Below are 19,173 nucleotides of genomic sequence, written 5' to 3' on the forward strand. Positions count from 1 at the left end.
TCAGGAAAAAGAACCGGTTGATCATCATTTGCATAATGAACATAATTACCATCAGGAGGAGATGGTAGATTATGATAGGGTTCATGATATGGTAGCTGATGCATTCGTAGCTCATGATGAAGATGAAGAACCTAATATAGATGCAAAAAAGTTTTACGAAATGTTAAACGCGGCGAATCAACCACTTTACAGTGGTTGTAGAGAAGGTCTCTCTAAATTGTCGTTAGCTGCTAGAATGATGAATATTAAAACTGATCACAATCTACCTGAAAGTTGCATGAACGAATGGGCGGACTTGTTTAAAGAGTATTTTCCAGAAGACAATGTGTCTGCTGATTCTTATTATGAGATTTAGAAACTGGTTTATAGTCTTGGGTTACCTTCGGAGATGATAGATGTTTGCATCGACAACTGCATGATCTATTGGGGAGATGATGAGAAACTAGAAGAATGTCGATTCTGCAAGAAGCCACGATTCAAACCGCAAGGACGGGGACGTAATAGGATACCGTACCAAAGGATGTGGTACATACCAATTACAGACAGATTGAAAAGATTGTATCAATCAGAGCAGACTGCTGGAAAGATGAGATGGCATGCCGAGCATACTCAGACGGATGGTGAGATGACTCATCCATCAGATGCAAGAGCATGGAAACATTTCAACAAAGTACTTCCGGATTTCGCTAGCAATATCCGGAATGTGTATCTCGGATTATGCACAGATGGATTTAGTCCGTTCGGAATGTCAGGGAGACAATATTCATTGTGGCCAGTCTTTCTTACTCCATACAACCTGCCACCGGAGATGTGCATGCAACGGGAGTTACTATTCTTGACCATATTAATACCTGGTCCGAACCATCCAAAAAGGTCCCTGGATGTTTTCCTACAACCACTGATAAAAGAGTTGAAGGATTTGTGGTCAACAGGGGTGAGGACGTATGACTGTTCAACGAAGACGAATTTTACGATGCGAGCGATGCTTTTGTGGACCATAAGTGATTTTCCTGCCTATGGGATGTTGTCTGGATGGACTACACATGGGAGATTAGCTTGTCCATATTGTAATGGAACGACAGATGCGTTTCAACTGAAGAATGGTAGGAAGACAAGTTGGTTTGATTGTCACCGTCGATTTCTTCCCATTGGCCATCCTTACCGAAGAAACAAGAATTTGTTTAGGCACAAAAGGGTTGTGAGAGACACTCCTCCTCCATATCTAACTGGAGAACAAATTGAAGCGCAAATCGACTACTACGGAGCTAACGAAACAGTTCGTTGGGGTGGTAATTGGCATGTCCCTCGTAATATGCCTGATTCTTACGGTGTTCATCACAACTGGCACAAGAAGAGTATATTTTGGGAGTTGCCATATTGGAAGGATCTTCTTCTGCGCCACAACCTCGATGTGATGCATATAGAGAAGAATTTCTTTGAGAACATCATGAATACAATATTGAATGTCCCAGGGAAGACAAAAGACAACATAAAATCGAGGTTGGACTTGCCGGATATTTGCTCAAGAAGCGAGTTACATATTAAAAGCAATGGACAAGTTCCCGTTCCGATATTCAGATTATCTTCAGAAAAAAGTCGGTGTTGTTCAACTGGGTGGCATCAGAAGTGAAGTTCCCCGATGGGTATGTTTCGAATCTCTCTAGATGTGTTGAAAAGGGTCAAAAGTTCTCCGGGATGAAGAGTCATGATTGTCATGTCTTTATGCAACGACTACTGCCCTTTGCATTTGCGGAGCTACTTCCAACAAACGTACATGAAGCACTTGCAGGTACGTAGTGTATTATATCACAATAATTTACAAAATAATATATGACTAACAATGTGTTTAATTTTTTTTGGAATATAAAAGGCATTGGAGCATTTTTCAGGGATCTGAGCACACGCACTCTTAAAGAAGAAGTTGTGGAACAGCTTCAGGAGAACATTCCCATCTTATTGTGCAACTTGGAGAAGATATTTCCTCCCGGATTTTTTGACGTCATGGAGCATCTAGCTGTCCACCTCCCATATGAGGCATTGCTTCGTGGACCTGTACATTACGGATGGATGTATCAGTATGAGCGAGCCATGAAATATTTGAAGGGAAAAGCAAAGAACCTCGCCAAAGTTGAAGGTTCTATAATTGCTGGAAGTTTGACGGAAGAAGTTTCTCACTTCACATCGTACTACTTTGCGTCAAAAGTACGTACCCGGAGAAGAGCTCCAAGAAGATATGATGATGGTGGTGTTGCGCCAACATATGCAGTTGCTGGTGTTCCAGACATCTTTAGCCAGATTGGGCGACTCGGTGGGAAGTCTAAAGAGGTTTGGTGGTCGAGTGAACAAGACGCTCATAGTGCACACACCTATATTCTACTCAATTGCGAAGATCCATTGATGCGTTATTTTGAAAGGTAACATATATTGACACTTCGAAACACATATAAGTATAATTAATTGTATAATTGCGAGAGATTCATTCCTATAAAATGTGATTTTACAGCCTATTTGTTTCTCAAGTCGAAGAAACATTTCCTGGTATATCCACAAGTGACGTAGACAAAAGGAAAGATCAACACTTCATTAAGTGGTTGCGGAATCAGGTATTAACTCAAACTCTTTTTTCATACATGATCTGTATTTCATTAACATTCTCTTTATTTTTGCAGGTTGATTATGACGACGACGATGCAGATTATCCTAAGTGGTTACACGAAGTAATTCAATCTCCACTTGTAAAGGTCACCACATCACAGATGTATTTCACACGAGGCTATACTTTTCATACATATGAGTATGGTAGACAGCGGGCGACCAGTAACTATGGAATATGTGTGAAAGGGGAAACAGATTTCTACGGGATCTTGACGGAGATTATTGAAGTCGAATTTCCAGGGATACTGAAGCTGAAATGCGTCCTCTTCAAATGTGAATGGTTCGACCCCGTCGTCAACAGAGGTGTTCGGTCTAACAAATTCGGTGTAGTTGATGTCAACGGTGGACGAAGGTACAACAAATTCGAGCCTTTCATCTTAGCTTCACAAGCAGACCAAGTTAGCTTCCTTCCATACCCTCGGATGAGAGATTCAGGTATAAATTGGTTAGCAGTGATCAAAGTTACACCTCGAGGACGAATCATCAGTGGAGAAGAACCACCATTGCAAGAAGAACAGATAAATGAAGTCGAGGAACCTGAACAAGAAATTGATGACATCCTTCTCATTGATCCGCATAATCACGAGTACGAAGATCTTACCGATGATGCCACAGACGAAGCTGTTGAAGACGAGTTTAATGAAAATGATGATGTTTCTAGTGATGACGAGAATGTCGATGTATCCGATTGATGTATTTGTTTTATGAATAAGATGAGGGAGTTTGTTTTATGAATAAGATAATGTGGGGTTTGTTTTATGAATAAGGTAATGTGGAAGTTTGTTTTATGAATAAGCAAATGTGGGAATTGTGGTTTGGAATGGAAATAAAGATGGGGTTTGGAATATATGAAGTAGAAAATAAGGAATATGGGGTTTGGGGTTTCGGATTCTAGGGATTTAAACAAAACACTCGTTAATTCCACGTAAGCACAAATCGTCGTAAAGGACTCGTAGTTCAACGAGGAAATAACGACGAAATATAAAAATAAAGAACGCGGGACTCGTTAATTCCACGTAGGATGAAATCGTCGTAAATACCACGTAGGATGAAATCGTCGTAAATATCACGTAAGCCAACGAGGAAATAACGACGAAACTTAAAAATAAAGATGGGGTTTGGAATATATGAAGTAGAAAATAAGGATTTCGGGTTTGGGGTTTGGGGTTTCGGGTTTCGGGTTTGGGGTTTGGGGTTTGGGGTTTGGGGTTTCGGGTTTGGGGTTTGGGGTTTGGGGTTTGGGGTTTCGGGTTTAGGGTTTGGGGTTTGAGGTTTGGGGTTTAGGGTTTGGGGTTTCGGGTTTGGGGTTTCGGGTTTGGGGTTTCGGGTTTGGGGTTTCGGATTTTAGGGATTTAAACAAAACACTCGTTAATTCCACGTAGGATGAAATCGTCGTAAACACCACGTAAAAGGATTTAAACAAAACACTCGTTAATTCCACGTAAGTGGAAATCGTCGTAAACACCACGTAAAATGATTTAAACATAACACTCGTTAATTCCACGTAAGCAGAAATCGTCGTAAATACCTCGTAGTGTAAAAACTAGAAAAACATGTGGCAAGATTTCCAGCAATTATAATACGTAAGTCTCGCCCACATGAATTCTAATATCTTATCCTTTTCCTATTTTTTTCAAATATTTGTAATTTGAATATGATTTTCGTGAGGAATGTGATTTCAGATAGGGTGTGATTTAGGAGTTTGTGTATGGTTTGAGAATGAGAGTTGTGGGTAGATTTATAGGAAAGCAAGCCTCGTTAATTTCACGTAAGCAAAATCGTCGTTAATACCTCGTAGACAAAAACACGGGCCTTTGTGATTCCTCGCAATTTCCTCGTAGAAAAAAAACACGGGCCTTTGTAACTGCTCGCTATTTCGTCGTAAACTTACGAGGAATTTGCGACGATATGTAATCTTATATATACCCCCGAGCGCTCACTCTTTCTTTCCTCTCTACTTCCTCTACTTCCTCTCAATTTCGTAGCAATGGTAAGCCTCTCTAATTCCTCTCTAATTTGGTTAGTTTAGGATAGATTAGGTGGTTAGTATAGGGAATTTAGATAGGTTTGCGGATTTTATGTTATTTAGTGTTGATTAGGTGGATAATTTTGGGAAATATATTGTTGATGTTAATTTTAAAAATTTAATTTTTTTTCCAGGTTCGAAAAGGAAGACTTACTGCCCATTACAGAGAGATCTTCGGTGAGCCGGGTAGTCGTTTAGACCCGGCCTCTTCTTCAGCTCCCGGTTCTTCGGGTCAGGAGACTGTCCCCGAGACTCAGTACACTCAGAGAGTCTCTGGGTCTAGTTCTTCTAGTGCACCATCGGCTCCTCATGTGCCTTCCCCGATGGCTCATCCGACGATGCCTCCTCCTGTGCCTCCTCCGATGGCACCTCCGATGGCCGCCGATATTCATCCCGATTTGATGGTGCCTCCGAGTGCTCCTTACTCGCAGTACACTGTAGAGGACATTCTCCGTCTGCCAGGCAGAGAAGGTTTACCAGTCATCGACCCCGACCGACCGGACGGAACTTTGTGGTATGTTGCATTAATTTTTTTTTTTATTCGTTTAAAATTCTTTTATAACATTAAAAAATAATTTATATTTTAAATTTGTATTTTCCAGGTGGGGGGTTGACGGATGTCTTGCATCGGACGTAACCGACACGATCAAAGGTTACTTCTCCATGGCACATCCGAACTGGAGTAAGACGCCTCACTACGTCAGAAAGACGTGGTTCAAAATTTACGCTGTAAGTTTCTATTAATTAATTATATATACTTTAATTTTTTCATGATTTATATATATACTTTCTAAAAAACTAATTGTTAATTTATTTTTTCCAACAGCAAAAATATAATTGGGCCTTGGGGATCACTGAGAGGGTGAGGAAGAAGTTTAACGCGAAGGCGAAAGTTCGCTTGTTGGACACGGTCTCCAACTGGAAGGGTGACTGGATCGTGAAGGGGTATGAGCGTGGCAAACCCGCTGAGCTCACCACGGATGTGTGGGATGGCCTCATCCGTTATTGGCGCCTTCCTGATTCCATTAGAATCGCCCAGGCTTGCTCTAACTCCCGTAACACGGTCGATGAGCACGGAAACGGGCCGATGCTTCACACTACGGGCCAAAAACCCCACGCCGGTGTCCGTTTGGAAATGGTAATTAAATATTTTATTAAATAAATTTTTTAATATATATATTTTATTCTAACTTTCTTAAATGTTTTTTAGGCCAAAGAGACGGGACATCTCCCGTCTCTTATGGAACTTTACGAGAGGACCCACAAGAACAAGGCGGGCGTATTTGTAGATGACAAGTCCGAGCAAATCTACAACGACGTGGTTGCTCGGGTTGAAGACCGCCAGACTCAGCTGACCCAGCAGTCTACCGACGGATTACCCGTCACCTTATCCACACTTGAAGTGGATAAGATTTACGAGGAGGTAAATTTTCAAAAATTTTAATTTTTTATTATTCATTTAATATAACTTTAAATTTTTACTAACAATATTTATTTTTTGTTTTTAAGGTTGTCCCTAAAAAAAGGGACGGACGTTGGGGATTGGTTCCGTCAATGATGTTCCGAGAGCGACATCGTCTTATGGTCAGCGACGGGCTGATGAAGTCACTGAGCTGCGTAGAGAGTCCGCTGAGCTGCGTAACGAGTTGACCGCGACAAAATCTCGTATGGGTGGAGTCGAGGGCTTCTTAGACGTTATAGCGGCCACAAATCCGGAATGGGAGTCCATGTTGAGGAACATGCAACAACAACATCCCATTCGAGGCGAGTCATCCGACGTACATAACGAGGCGGATGTTACGAGGAGGAGTGATGAATTCTACCAGGCGATGAACGACCCTTAGTTTTTTTTTTTCGGTTGTTGTATTATAAATTCAAAACTTATTTATATATAAAATATTTTCATATTGATTTATTTTTATTTTGAATTTTAATTTTATTAATAAATTAAATAATTTTAATTATTTTTTAATTATATTTTTAAATTCTGTAAAATAATAAAAACGAAGTAAATTCGTAGCTAATGTACGACCTATTTACGTGGAAACTTTACGAGGAAATGACGAGAAATAACAAGCGATTATTTTACGAGAAAACATTTACGAGGAAATAACGAGGAAAGACAAAAACGTGTATTTTGCAAGGAAACACTTTCAAGATATTTACGTGTAGTTTACGAGGAACTCGTTTCGAGGTATTTACGAGGAAATATAGCGACCTCCTTACGTGGAATATTGACGTGGTCTTTACGACGAAATATTCTACTTCGTCTTTACGACGAAATATAATCCTCGCTAAGTTACGACGAATTAGCGAGGAAATATGTGTTACGACAGATGAGTAACGAGCAAACATGGTTCCTCGCTAATTCGTCGTAAGGCCTCTTTTACGACGAACTCACGAGGAAAACCGCCCTCGTTAAGATTATGTTTTCTTGTAGTGGAAGCTTTTGGTTATAGTGTTATTATAATTTTTCACATTCAAAGTGGGTGGATAATTCACCCCCAGTTTGAAGCATAAAGAGATGAACATGTGAGACCGTGTGGATTGTCCTTTTTAGACCATGAAATGATACGGAGCCAAGAAATATACATAAACCATCATCAATAGATCTCATTGCTTCCTACATCATGTCCAGTTATTATGGACTCCAAGTGTTGAGTCTAAATCTGAAGAGAAGTAGAGTTTCATTTTCACCATACTTTTTTATACAAAGAAGTACTTTTTCTAGAGAGAAAAGTCTTATATCTAAAGATGATGCATTTTATGACAAACAAAAATTGATGGAAACTTGTATATATCTTTGATGCGATATATTGAAGATTTCCTGCTTAGCTTCAAAAGTAGGTAGGATCAGAGAAGAGGTCATCCTTATTCTTAAGAATTACTTGACTGAGCTTTTGAACTTTTGAACTTTTGATCAATGTAGTTGTTGCTAAGTCTGTGTGAGTAATTAACTTGTTCGGGTTTTGTTTTTTTAGTTCTCCTTTTTATGTTGATTTAAATATTTTTGATTGACTAGAGGCCATTCTTTTTTTGAATAAATGTTAAATTTTATTCATCAAAAAAAATTGTTTTACATATGATGTAACTATGAGTTAGAATGATAAAGAAAGTATAAACTCCTCTTTACATATCATCTTGTTCCAAACCAAATTCTAAGGCCCTCCTCCATCTTTTGATCACCTTGGCGCCTAATGGTAGATAATCTGTTCGTCAGAGTCTTATCAATTGTCTTTATCAACAGACTATATGGATGTTGCTGCTCTCCATGCCTTCTCCTATTTCTTTCCCACCAAATTGTATGAGCAGTAGCTTGGAAAGTGTACCCCAGCAAGAACAACCTCACGCTTTCCTGTCTACTATCAAGCAAGAGATTGATAATGTCTTCCCATTCCTTTGTATATCTCGATTGGAGTAACCCTCTCACAAGCTTCTGCCAGATTTGACTTGAGCATGAACAAGAGAAAAACAGATGGTTACGCGTTTCCATGCTTTGGGTAGTTATGATGAGGTGATTCATATAAAGTAGGAAGGTTACGAATTGACTCAAGGTGAATACCTCTGAAGGGACTTCATAGAAACAAGAGAATGTCATCTAACTTAACTAATACTACAAAACCATATCATATAACATTCCTTATGTTAGAGGAAAACTCCATTTCCGCCAACAAAATCTTCAAGTCTCAAAAAATGATAGAGAGTAGAGGACGAAAGAATATACCGATTAATATTGGCTATTTGTTTTTTTTTTTTTTAGTGATTTGGCTCAAGTGTTTATCTAAATAAAGAAAAGAGAATGATGCTGCTTTGTTTGCTACTGTTCAAAGCGAGTATCCTATACGGTGGTGAATTCCTTAGGCCCCTTTGTTGTGGTTTTAACAGTGCTGCTCGTCCCGACTGTGGTTTTAACATTACACCGCGTAACTGCGCGGTATTATTTTCGGTTTTATATGCACATATATTTATTTTAGATCATTAGTGGTATACATTTTTAATTTTAATCATATATTTAAATGTTTATATAACTATTTTAAATACAATAATTTATAGTTTACATGTTGTAAATAACCAACTGCTTAAAACTATCACATGTATTTGTTGTTTCTTATTATATATTTATGTTATTGTGTTTGCATTTAGTTATTAAAAAAAACCATATTTAAAAAGTATTCTGTATTTAAAATACATTTAATAAAATTTCTTAAGGGTGGTCCGACTTTAAAATCACACATGAAAAAAAGTTGTGACTTCTATTTTAATAGAATATATATATATATATATATATAATAGTTCATTGCGAATTACGAAATTAGTGAAAATATTTACATAAACTTTTTCAAAATTAATATATTGTTAAAATATTTAGATCAACATATAATTTTCTTTTAATATGATTGATTGTGATTATATAATAGATAAAAGGGGTTTTTACCAAAACTAACCCACAACTTGATTTTAACCCCAAACCTATACCCAAACTTGAATCAAATGCAAAACTAACCTAAAAGCCTAGTGAAATTACAGCTCAGCCCCTTGTGACCAAACAAAAAAACAGAAGCCATTTTTACGAATATAGCCCTAGTAAATCGTCTGAGTCGTCTGAGATGTTGGAAGTCGTCTGGACGACTGAAGTGTAAGTCGTCTGGTACCGGTTTATTTTAAAAATAATTTATAAATCTTGTAAAAAAATATTTTGATGCGTGAAAAATAAAAATCAAGTAATTATAAACAATTTTAAGTGATATAAATTAAGATATGATAAAATTGATTTGTTTTGAAGATAGATGAGTGGAAGTAGTGAATCATGAAATACTTTGGTTTAGGAGTTTGGCAAACATATGTTGTAGTATTGTATGTACTGTTAGGGTTATATTTTGGAAAACTAAAATGTTTTTTTCAAAAATTAGTGTTCACCTATATGTGTTTATTTATGTGTATAGTAAACACTTTTCAAGTTTGATTTGATTTTATGAAGTCTTTAATTAGATAATTAAGTTTAGGGGTTATGTTTAGGGTGTGGACGACTTATATTTCAGTCGTCTGTTGAATAATTTACTCGGACGACGTATATTTCAGTCGTCCACATCGTACCGAACCTTTAATTTTACCAATGTATGTTTTAACCTAACCGGATCATTTTACTCGGACGACTTACATTTCAGTCGTCTGGTGAAGAAATTAAAACAAACGACTTACATGTAAGTCGTCCAAATATTCCCGCCTAAATTTTTTTAAAAAAATTATTTTCCCGCTTAAATAATTTAAACCAGACGACTTACTTGTAAGTCGTCTGGAAAGTCTTCTATTTTAGTTTTCCGCTAAAAATATTTAATTTCCCGCTAAAAATATTAAACTCTTCTGGACGACTTACATGTAAGTCGTCTGTTTTAATTTCTTCACCAGACGACTGAAATGTAAGTCGTCCAGGAAGTCGTCTGAGTCAAAAATATTTAACCTAATTGGATTTTTTGTCTCCCTATATAAAGAAAAATTTACACATTCTCTCTCCTCCTCTCAAATGGCTGCAACAAAAATGTAATGTTCATCATTCTAAAACTCTCCAACCTCTCTCTAATCTCTTTGACTTGAAAACACCAAACTTTATATGAATTTTTCAGTTTTGTCTCATGTATTTCTCACTAATCTATCTCTTTTGCAGGTTTTTAATCAAATGGTACTCATCTTCCACTAATTTAAAGGTAAATCTATTAATTTTAGATATGTATTTTTGTGTGTTCTATAAATGTAGATTTATCTAATCTTCCACTCATTTTCTCTATTTTTAAGTCATTTGAACGTTTTTGGATATGCAGGTTTTTCAGATCTGGATTTGATATGCAGGTTTTTCAGATCTGGAAGACTTCTTGGACGACTTACCTGTTAGTCATCTGGAAGTCGTCTGGAAGTCGTCTAGACTTCTTGGAAGTCTTCTGACAAAGTCGTCTGGACTTCCAGGAAGTCGTCTGGACTTCCAGGAAGCCGTCTGGACTTCCAGGAAGCCGTCTGGACTTCCAGGAAGCCGTCTGGACTTCCATGAAGCCGTCTGGACTTCCAGGAAGTCATCTAGACTTCATGGAAGTCTTCTGACGAAGTTTCCCTTTCATAATAGATCTGAGCATTTTGGTAAGTTCTTATGTCTGATTTTTCTTCATTTGGTAACTTCTTGTTGTATAAAGTTCTTACTTTTTTCCCAAACTAAAACTCTCCAAACCCACTCTAATCTCTTTGACTTGAAAACACCAAACTTTATATGAATTTTCCAGTTTTGTCTCATGTCTTTCTTACTAATCTATCTTTTTTGCAGGTTTTTAATTAGATGGTACTCATCTTCCACTAATTTAAAGGTAGATCTATTATTTTTAGATATGTATTTTTGTGTGTTCTGTAAAGGTAGATTTTGTCTAATCTTTCACTCATTTTTTTTCTGTTTTTAAGCCATTTGAACGTTTTTGGATATGCAGGTTTTTCAGATCTGGATTTAATATGCAGGTTTTTCAGATCTGGAAGACTTCTGGGACGACTTACCTGTTAGTCGTCTGGAAGTCGTCTGGAAGTCTTCTGGACTTCTTGGAAGTCTTCTGACAAAGTCGTCTGGACTTCATGTAAAGTCGTCTGGACTTCCTGTAAAGTCGTCTGAATTTCTTAAAAGTCTTCTGACAAAGTCGTCTGAACTTCCTGGAAGTCGTCTAGACTTCTTAGAAGTCGTCTGGACTTCTTAAAAGTCGTGTGGTCTTGTCTACTCAAGTGGAATCCAAGCTTGTCTTTGTAGAGGAATGATCTATAATAGTTTTGTTTATGGTTTGTTTTGTGAATTGCATGTCTACTCTTTTAGTTGTGAATTTTTTGTAAAATCAGTAATAATGTTTTCCAAGATGTATTAAATGTGCTAACAATGTGTTTACACATTTACAAATCAATGAAATAATATACTTCAGTAGCCTTTTTCTTATCTTTGGATCTCTCATATGCAATAATAAACTCCAATGGCCTTTTTCTCATCTTAATAAACAAGAATGTTGGTAGCTTTATATTGATACAACATTTTAAGAAGCATTTTAACCCTTCTTCCAACTCATAACAATAGTCATCATTATTGTCTATAACAATAATACTTAAGAGATGGAAACAAACAATAGTAACTAGTCAAAGCATATCATATTTTATTATAAGTTTGCGTTGAAAAACTTAGTCAAATTTAGTAAAACTAAGGGAGAGAACATATTTTGTAAATATGAGTTTTACATATCTTGAAGTTACTTATCACTCTTAAAAATACAAGTTATTCAAAAACTAACGTAGAAGACTTAAAAACTAGCGGAGAAGACGCGGACGACTTCAATCTAAGTTGTCCAGACGACTAAACTATACGTCGTCTGGTCAACGCAGAGGTTATTTTTGCAATTGACTTTGAAATCTGTTATTTCGGACGACTGAAAAATAAGTCGTCTACTATTGTTTGGCTAAAAAAAACTCCAAAAAAGCTAGACGACTTACATTTCAGTCGTCATAGGTTAGTTTTGCATTTGACTGGATTATTTCAGAAGTTTGATATTTCTGGACGACTTACATTTCAGTCGTCTAGTGAAAATTAAAATAATAATATTTTTTTTTAAAGTAGACGACTTACAGTTAAGTCGTCATAGGTTAGTTTTGCAATTGAAAAAAAAAACTTCAAGATTTAATTATATACAGACGACTTATAATTCAGTCGTCCACGAGACGACTGAAATGTAAGTCGTCCAGGATTTACGAGGTTTGACCAGAATCTCGGAAAAAAAATCCTGGACGACTTACGAGTAAGTCGTTTCGTGGACGACTGAATTATAAGTCGTCTGTGTATAGTTAAATTTTGAAGTTTTTTTTTCAATTACAAAACTAACCTATGACGACTTAACTGTAAGTCATCTACTTTTAAAAAAATATTATTATTTTAATTTTCGCCAGGTAAGTCATCTGGGGAAGTCAAACTTCTGAAATTATCCAGTCAAATGCAAAACTAACCTATGACGACTGAAATGTAAGTCGTCTAGGTTCTTTGGAATTTTTTTTGAAACCAAACAAAAACAGACTACTTAACTTTCAGTCGTCTCAGGTTACAGATTTCAAAGTCAATTGCAAAAATAACCTCTGTGTTGACCAGACGACTTCCAGGTAAGTTGTCTACAGCCAGACGACTTCCCAAGTAAGTCGTCTGACGAACAGATCTGGAAAAAAACTCGATGTCATACCTTAAATTGGTGAGATAAGTTCCTTAACATACATAAGGCTTCTCCAAGCACACAGAATCACAAACGAAAGTAACCCACCCATAATCGTTAGCTTCTATGACTCTATGAACCATAAAAAATTTAGAATCAAAATCTTGGGTTTTTTTAGCTCATTGTGGAGAGAAAGTGAGAGATATGTTGTGTTTAGTTCACAAGAATGGAAAAAGAAGAAGGGTAAATCGATTTTGGGAGCATTAAGAGCTTCAAATTGGTTGTTCATGGTGGTTGTGGTATTGATGACAATGACAATCTTGTAATTACTTGAAGATGATGAGGGTGAGAGAGTAAAAATGTCATTTTCGAAAAAAAAAGAAAAAAAATTGATGGCATTTTTGTAAATTATATGAACTTGTGGGGTGAATAGGGCAAAACCAATTTTCAAAAAAAAAGAGGTTAGTATTGTGTTTGACTTTAAGTTATAGGTCAATTCTGCAAAAAGCCCTAGATAAAATAGGATAAAATATTTATTTTTCATTTTATTAATGATAAATGAATATATTAATGTATAATAATATTTCAAAACTCATTACGAAATTAGTTAAAATATTTACATATAATTTTTGAAAATTAAGATTTTGTTACAATCTTTTTAAACAGATTTTCGAAATTTTTAATATATATATTTGTATTTATATTTTAAATTGAAATATATCAAAAGGTATTATGATTAAAGTAGTTCAAAGATTCTATATATTATTAGCTTTATTAAAATACATTTAATAAAATTTCTTAAGAGTGTTCCAACTTAAAAATCACACATGAAAAAAAGTTGTGACTTCTATTTTAATAGAATAAATATTTACATCATTAGTATTACAGAAAACACATGAGATCAATACAATGTATAAACATGAGAGCAACACATATGTAGGTGATAGTTATCATTTTAATGTTTTAGTAAGTTTTAATCATAAAACTCCTTTAAATAACATTGTACCTCAAATTAATTTTAGATATGAAATTTAAATTTTAAATGGTCATAAAATTAATTTTCATATCTAAAGTTTAAGATACAATGTTAAAAAGTGTTTTATGATTAAAATTTTAATAAGACATTAATTTAGTTTAGTTTAAACCTTAATTTAAAGAAATGTCTTATCTAGCCTGTCTTCTATCTTGTGAGCCGGGCTTATCGTGCAACTTGGTCAAAGATTATATTTCACCGACAAACACTTGCCCAGGCAACTATGCTGGCGTCATGAGTGGAGAACCTTCCTCCAAACCTTACCTTGGTTCCGTCAGTGACGTTTCTAGATTCCTATGGAACTTTCTGTCTGAAAAAACATCTGTGCAAAAGGGAAACGCAATCTCGGTTTGTTCATAAGGAAGCTGTAGCAGAACCGACCAAGTGTGTATCAAAGCAGAGAGCAGCAAGGAGGGAACATGCGTGGTCTCCACGACCAGGTAAACTCTTTTCGCTTTGAACTGTGTCTCATGTCCTAAAGCTGAGCAAATCATAAGCTAGTGATGTCATATCAGAACTGTGCTTGGAGCCTTAACAGGGTTTGAGAGAACCTAGAGCCAATCGTGGCGTAACAAATTTGCTTTCTTAACACATAGTAAGTCCTGGTTGTGTCAGGTATGTTCCAGCATATTCAACAAGGTTAAAGTATAACGATGGCGCTTGGACTATTCTCCCCCAAAACACATCGGATTCTACAGCAGAACCGACCAAGTGTGTATCAAAGCAGAGAGTAACAAGGAGGGAACATGCGTGGTCTCCACGACCAGGTAAACTCTTTTCGCTTAGAACTGTGTCTTGTGTCCTGAAACTGAACAAATCATAAGCTAGTGATGTCACATTAGAACTGTGTCTTGGAAGAATCTTTCTAGGTTCTCTTCAACAAAACCTAGGGTTGATTCGGTTGTTCTGGTCGTATCAGGTATGTTCCAGCGTATTCAACAAGATTGAAGTATGCAGATGGCGCTTGGACTATTCTGCCCCAAAACACATCGGATTCTATGGGGATGGTTGATCCGATCTGGGCGGAGAGAAATTGGAACACTATAGGCGTGCAAGTGTACACGGTCCAGTACTCAGCATACGACAATGCAGTCCTTGTAGCGGGTATTACAGTCACAACATTGGCTTATATTGGAATTATGGTTGCCAAATCGTTCATCACAAAAGCTTTGAAGCAGGACTGAGACTTATGATTGTAGCTCCAAAAATTTTACTTCCCCATGAGACACCATCTGTACGGTGGTAGAAACCTTTTTTCTAACAATTCACTACTAAAGCTATATTGAAAACAGTTGTTCTTTTTTTGGAGATAGTTCATATGAAATCCTCAGTATTTGTCAAAAATAAGCAAGCTTGAATAAGCAAAGTTCTTTTAACCGTTAAACAGTCAAGTCAGGGAGATTTTTTCTACTAGAAAAGAATTCAAGTTAGGTTGCAGATATTGATGGAGCTCACTCTGGAACAACATTCCCTCATTTGTTACGGGACCTTAGAGCATCTTTAACGCAAGGTTGTTGCAGGGTTCTTAATCAAATTTTTAGCTTTTTTAAAAGTAAAATTAATCATAAAGCAAGAAAGAGAAAATTTTTTGGAATCACACCCTACGTTGCACGGAAATTTCATCGGACGTCCGCTTCTGCTTCGGAACCGGAATCGGAATCGGAACCTTGTGAAAGCTTACGGAATATCGCTTCCAAAACGCTTATAAAATATTCTCTTTAAAAACATGTTAAAAGCTTATGATTCCATTTTGGAATCACGCTTCCATTCCTTAAAAAAAAACATAATGTCTTATATCAATAAAAATATAAAATTATAGTTTTAATTTATATAAAATCCAAATTTTAATAGTATTGAATATAGAGAATAGAAATATACAAATATTAAAATTAACAATATAAATTATCTTTATGCATTGAGGTTTTATTAAAGATAATCATATATTCAAATATATTATGTCAATTAATTATAAAGTATTAAAAATAATTAATAAAATAATTTATTTTAAATTTAATTTATGTATATTTTCACAGTTTTAATATGAAATCATTTCGAAATTATTATAAATGAATAAATGATTTATTTTAAATTTAAATCATATAATTTTTAGTTCTAGATTTTTAAAAATCTTCACTAATGGGATCCATCAGATGTCTAGGTGGAATTGGATAGGGAACCTTGGGAACATAGACTCGATATGGTGGAGTCTCAGCAGATTCGTCAGGAGCAGTTACTGCAGAGCTAGTAGGCTGTTCTGCTCTCTCTTCTGCGCCTGGAGCAGTCTCAGCGAACGGCTGCTCTATTGCATTACAGTGCTCAGTCCTAGGATTTTTATCAGTTTTTCCAGGGAGCGTCCCTTGTTGCCTCTTGACACTCTCAACTGTTTGAGCAAGCTGAACATCGATCTTTCTTATGTGGATCGCAAGAGTGTCATACTTGTTATTCAGCTCAGTGAACATGTTGCCCATCTTGGTGTCCATTTCTGTGGTTACCTGATTCAACGCCTTGGCCTGAACCTTCTGACCCTGCAACAGCTGTTGCATCATCATATCCAGACCCTTCAGCTCATCTGGTTGACTGTTCACGGTAGCTGGAACAGCTTCCCGATTGATCTGCGGTTGTCGCGGGTTCTGGTTCTGAATCTGCCCGGCCATAGCTTGCTCCATGCTGAAAACGTGCCCTTGGTTGTTTTTCAGTAGCTGATCAACCTTGGCAGTCAGCTTATCTATCTTCTGGGTGTCAGAACTGTTCCCTTTCTTAGAGCAATCACTCTCCTCATTCTTATTAGCTGAAGTAGCAGCCATGTTCTTAATCAGCTCAAACGCTCCATCAGTGGTCTGAGTCATGAAGTCTCCATTGCTGGCAGAGTTCATAGCACTCTGAAATTCCCAGTCAACTCCATCATAGAAAATTTCCAAGAGGTAGTCATCATCAAATCCATGGTGAGGACATTCTCTGCGATAGTCATTGAAGCGCTCCCATGCGTCGCAGAAAGGCTCATCAGTGAGCTGTCTGAAGGAAGTGATCTTGTTCCTCAATGCAGCTGTTCTCGCCTTCGAGTAGATGGTTGAGGAACGCTAATCGGACCTGTTCTCATGAAGTGAGAGAGCCGGTAGGGAGAGAGTTCAACCACCGTGCAGCTTTTCCATCAAGAGAGAATGGGAATAACATGCACCTGATGTAGTCTGGTGGAACACCATTCGCGCGAGTGAAACTGCAGACTTTTTCGAAGCTCTCAATATGCTCCATTGGAATTTCTGTAGAGAGACCAGAGAACACCTTTCTATGTACTAGACCGATCAAAGCAGGCTTGATCTCGAAGTCCTGCCTGGTGCAGGGTGGAGGAACTATGGCAGAACGAGTTGTAGGGATGTTGCAAAGAAGGTTTCTCTGCCCGATTGGAGCAGCCTGCTTTGACTGTTCCTGCTGATGTTGGACAGCTTGTTCCTGCGCTTGAATGGTCTGCTGCAACTGTTGCATCTGCTGCTGCATGAGTGCCATAGCCGCAGCGAGATCATCCTGATTGGCGTGATCACCCATAGTGGTGTCGGTTTGCCTTGGCTGTTGACGATTTGTTCTTTCTAACCTTGCTAGCTCCTGGTTGGTAAGTGTAACCAATTCTCCTTGTGTGTTTCTCCGAGTATGTCTACTGATCATGCACCTGGAACATTAGTTACAACAAAAAGGATAGAGCAAGTTAGAAGTCTTAGACTAAATAAATAACCAAAAAATAAAGGTAAAAAGATGCTCCCCGGCAACGGCGCCAGATTGATATTACGTGTATACGCACACCAATTAACCTAATGTGCACACTACCACAATCGAATGGTATGTCGATGTAGCACTTTAGGATCGAATCCACAGAGACCAACTATTACACTTTATCTTTATGGGATCAATATCAAGCTAAAACAATATGGAGGTTTAAAGATTTGAGGGTTTCGTGAGAAACAAGTAACAAGATTAATTAAAGTATTCAGATAACTAAAATGCTAGCCTAGGGTGGTTTGATCGGGTGTTACGCAAGTGTGAGCCAAACAATTATTCAAGTTTAATTAATAGCAAGTCTAGAACTCGGATCACTCAAGTAGAACAGTCCACTGTCGTGGTACTGCTCCCTATGCTGATCGATCTTGATACCTAAACTCTCGTTTGGATCAAGATGCGACAACAAACAATAGAGGTCAAGTCCGATATGTTCACAAAGCACCCTAACATCTACTTTTGCTGGTTAGGGATGCAATGCTCATTCAAGTTATGTCTAGCAACCTATAACACTTTTGATGAATAGATTAAACCTAGAGTCAGGCACTAAGTGGTTAACTTGATGCAAGCCTTAAGAACAATAGTGAATGAAGACAATCGATTTATAACTTATTTATGTCAAGCTCACGGATCTAACACCCTAACACCCTAGACTAAGCAAGCTGACTACTCAGCCATAGCTACAGAGAACACAGAGATAACAGATGAAGAAAACATGCTGAATGAATAAAATAAAAGAGATAGGGTTCAGGATTCTTCTCAAGAGTGTAGAGATCCTTCTCCCTTTACAATAAGCAAATCCAACAATGGAGTTTTCGGGTCTGGTTCCTCTCTGTAAACTAGCGTAGTAAAATATAGAAAAACAGAAAGAGAAGTTTTATGGAAGCCACCGGCGGCTGGGAGAAAAAGATGGGATAATTAGGGCAAATCCCGTAATGACTTGTAGTTTCCTTAAAAATCTCTGCCGCTGGAACAGTCACTTGGGTTGCTCCGCTCTATCCAGAATAATCACTCGGGTTGCTCCGCTATCGGGAACAGTCACTCAGACTGTTCTGCATGAAAATCTCCAAATTGCATTGTGTTCTGTCCTTTTTGTTCCAGCTGGTCTATCTCCAATCCAATGCAACTCCAGACCTGTAATGACTCGAAAAGGACTAGGAAGACTCGATAATGACTTGAAAACCAATTAAAAAACATATATACAAGGTGCCAAAAACACCATATATCAGAAGTTGCAATGAAAGAAGAGATGGTTTGCGGTTTCAATCTCTCCACATCTCACACAAAGGGTGTTGGCTAGGAGCCCTCTCCGCTGCAAATTTTCTCCTGTCGGTAGGGCATTGTGAAGAACCCTCCACAAAAACAGCTTGAGCTTTGGAGAGAGGCGTGGAGTCCAAATCAGTTTCTTCCAATTGACTGTTGCCGTTGCGGTTGCAGCAATAGAAGAGGCATGAGTGGCTTGACTTCCGGCATAGTAGCCCGACTTAGTAGAG

General features: G+C 37.3%; 1 long non-coding RNA gene and 1 other non-coding gene across 2 annotated transcripts; both read left to right on the forward strand.

The window, feature by feature from the left end:
• The first annotated feature begins 13,838 nt into the window (after positions 1-13,838).
• Positions 13,839-15,306, forward strand: LOC125585333. Its single transcript, XR_007322257.1, has 2 exons — positions 13,839-14,682; positions 14,835-15,306. It is a non-coding gene; the product is annotated as an uncharacterized LOC125585333 (long non-coding RNA).
• Positions 15,307-16,849: 1,543 nt separating this feature from the next.
• Positions 16,850-16,956, forward strand: LOC125586706. Its single transcript, XR_007323242.1, has one exon. It is a non-coding gene; the product is annotated as a small nucleolar RNA R71 (small nucleolar RNA).
• The last annotated feature ends 2,217 nt before the right edge of the window (positions 16,957-19,173 follow it).

The sequence above is a fragment of the Brassica napus genome, chromosome C4 (assembly GCF_020379485.1).
Source record: "Brassica napus cultivar Da-Ae chromosome C4, Da-Ae, whole genome shotgun sequence".
NCBI classification, from domain to species: Eukaryota; Viridiplantae; Streptophyta; class Magnoliopsida; order Brassicales; family Brassicaceae; genus Brassica; species Brassica napus.